The sequence below is a fragment of the Marmota marmota genome, unplaced genomic scaffold (genome assembly GCF_001458135.2).
Source record: "Marmota marmota marmota unplaced genomic scaffold, marMar, whole genome shotgun sequence".
NCBI classification, from domain to species: Eukaryota; Metazoa; Chordata; class Mammalia; order Rodentia; family Sciuridae; genus Marmota; species Marmota marmota.
In genome coordinates, this window is record NW_026000109.1 from 1,709,343 (window position 1) to 1,712,257 (window position 2,915).

Consider the following 2,915-nt stretch of genomic DNA (forward strand, 5'->3'; position numbering starts at 1 on the left):
AGACCCTTAACCCATTTTATATAATTCTATCCTCCCAAAATGTTCAAAATGAATTTTGAAAAAAGAAACCACTAATGCTGATGGAGCAAAGGAAGCCCCAGGCCTCTGTCAATAGCCACCATGACTTGATTGCATTGCTAAGTGCATCTGCCTTTCTTTTCTACATTTGGTCAATATGAACTTTTTTTTAAAAGAAAATTAATGTATGGAGGTTGTTTGCATAAAAAAATATTATGTGTTTACAGAAAGTGCATAATGAACTATGCTGTTTAGCTTCCATTTCTTTATGAGAAACTGCCCACTTGGCAATCCTTTAGACAGATATTGTTGGCCATATTTGGCTAGTAAGAACCCATCCTGGTATTTAAGACCAAGAAGATTCAAGACAATGTGTGTTCTAGCTCGCTCTCTCTCTTCTAGGGCTATATGATCACAAATCTCATCTAATCCATAGTCTGGCTGTTTAAGAAATATTTTATAGTGGCCCATCTAAAACCATCAATATGGTGCTTGGATTGTAATTAAGGAGGTTTTTTTAAATTCAGCAAATTATAAAGAATGAAAATGGGTTTTAATATGAAAATATTCATCATGACTATATATAAAAAAGTGGTCAAATGCTTCTAATGTGTAGAATCACCAAGGATACAGCAGCTAAGAATACCAACTGACACATATACCAAGCTATGTGGGCAGTTAATGATATGATTTTCTGGAAACAACGTAAACAACTTTCTGCAAATAATTATTGGTGCATGATCTCTACTCTATTTAGTAAATATTTTCATTATTGTAAAATTCAGTGTGTATAACACCATGAAATACATTTTATGTTTTTATCTAAAATGAAGTTAGATTTAAGGTCAAATAATATAAATTTTTTACTATGTAGATGTTTGACATGATATTTGACAGTCATGTTGGCTTTGGAAGAGTTCAACTTATGCATTAAGGTCTTGGGAAATGCAAGATATCTGACATCCAGCATTCACACCCACAAAATCTATTAAAAACCACAACAAATAATCTGACTTATTTTCAAAAATCTCCTGTAGGGGGCAGTATTGCTCCCATTGAGAACTTCTATGAATGGAGTACAATTCTGAGATTCTTCCTCCCACTCCTCTCTGCTTTGCTTTTTCAGCACCTTGGATTCTCTAATGGTAGTGCAAGATGAAAGAAAAGGTAAAAAGGCAAAGTCTCCTTCTTCACAGGTATGTTTTCCTGTGGGTGGGCTTATTGGGGTATGGATCTTTGGGTTGATTGAGGATGATTAGTAGTTGGGCCAGTAATGTTATCTAGCTCCTCTTAAGACTTCCCATGGAGAAGTGAACTAACCTGAAAGCTTAAAATACAAGGGAATGGGGTAGGATTTAGTTCCATTTATTGCCAACTCTGAATTTTGTATGTTATTCTATAGAATTGTTTGAAAAACAATTCCTCTCCTGTAACACTAATTTGAGAGAAGTGCACTGGAAGTGAAAACACCCCCAAACAGAAATCAAATACCTGGTGTGGTAAGCTCAGCTTTACTGCCTCTTAATGGGTGATGTTGAACACTTAAAGATGCTAGGCCACGTTTGCCTCATTTGAAAAACAGGACAGAGAGTAAAGGAGACAAAGTCATATATGAATTCTTTGATCCCTTGACTCTAATATAACTGTAAATATTAGGAATCTCCATGCAGACAATGTACAATGTCCTCCCTTGTGTGGCTGGGTGTCCTCGAAGGAGTGAAAATTGTGATCTACTCTTTTTTTCTTTTAATACAAGAACTGTGGCATCGATTTTGGCGAGCTTCCTAGAGTCTTCCTCAAAACGAAGTGATTTTTTAAAAAATGATTATATGTTATTAAACATGGTAAATCACAGAATTTTAGAGTTGAGACATCACTTGTTAATACATGAAGTCAGATAATTTGCAAGTTTTTCTATATCTAGGTGAATTTTATGACATAGGTTAAGTAAACTTACCACCACTTGCTGATTCTCTTCTGTATACCAGACAAGATCCAGAACATTGGGTAGTGGTGAGGACACAAACTTATGAAATGTATGGCCTCTCTACTAACAGTTAACTATTTTAGACTGGGTTTCCCAGAAGCAAAGTCTAAGACAGGGATTCTTACTCAGATGGTTTATTGAGGGTAAGCTCTCAGGTGGAAATCTCTGAAGAAGTGAGGAAAACTGGATGGGGCAGAAATTAGTCAAAAATGTAATTTCAGAAATCAAGTATCATCCTGAAATTCTGGAACTCTGGTAATTTCTCAACTACAACTAAGATTTTCAACCAAGAAACAAAGTCCAAAGCTGCTAGATTCAGCCAGCCATTTGCTACACTTAGATCACCCTCAGGGATAGGTAAGGACAGAGTCTTCCAGGTGTTACAGGTGAAATTGTTCCCGTCAGTCAAGAGCCAATTTGCACAGAACGTCTGCCCATGACAGTTAATACCTGTAGCTGCTAGAGAATGGGTACCTCAACCTAGAAAAGAGGTTTCTGTTTTTTAAAGAATAGAATATCTTTAAGGTGGGCCTGGTAGTGCACACCTCTAATCCCAGTAACTCTGGAGGCTGAGGCAAGAGGATCAGGAGTTTGAGGCCAGATTTAGCAATTTAATGAAAAACCTCAGCAGCTTGGGAGACCATGTCTCAAAATAAACAAATAAATAAATAAATAGGGATAAAGATGTAGCTCAGTGGTTAAGTGCACCTGGGTTCAATGCCCAGTACAAAACCAAAACAAAACAAAACAAACTTCAACCTAGTATTGCTCCTATTTTCCAGTAAACCAAGGCATGGCCAGGTTAGATAATTTGGTCAAGGCCACACAGCTAGCAAGTGAAAGATGTTTTTTTTTTGTTGTTGTTTGTTTGTTTGTTTGTTTGTTTTTTGCATCATATAGTATAACTTCC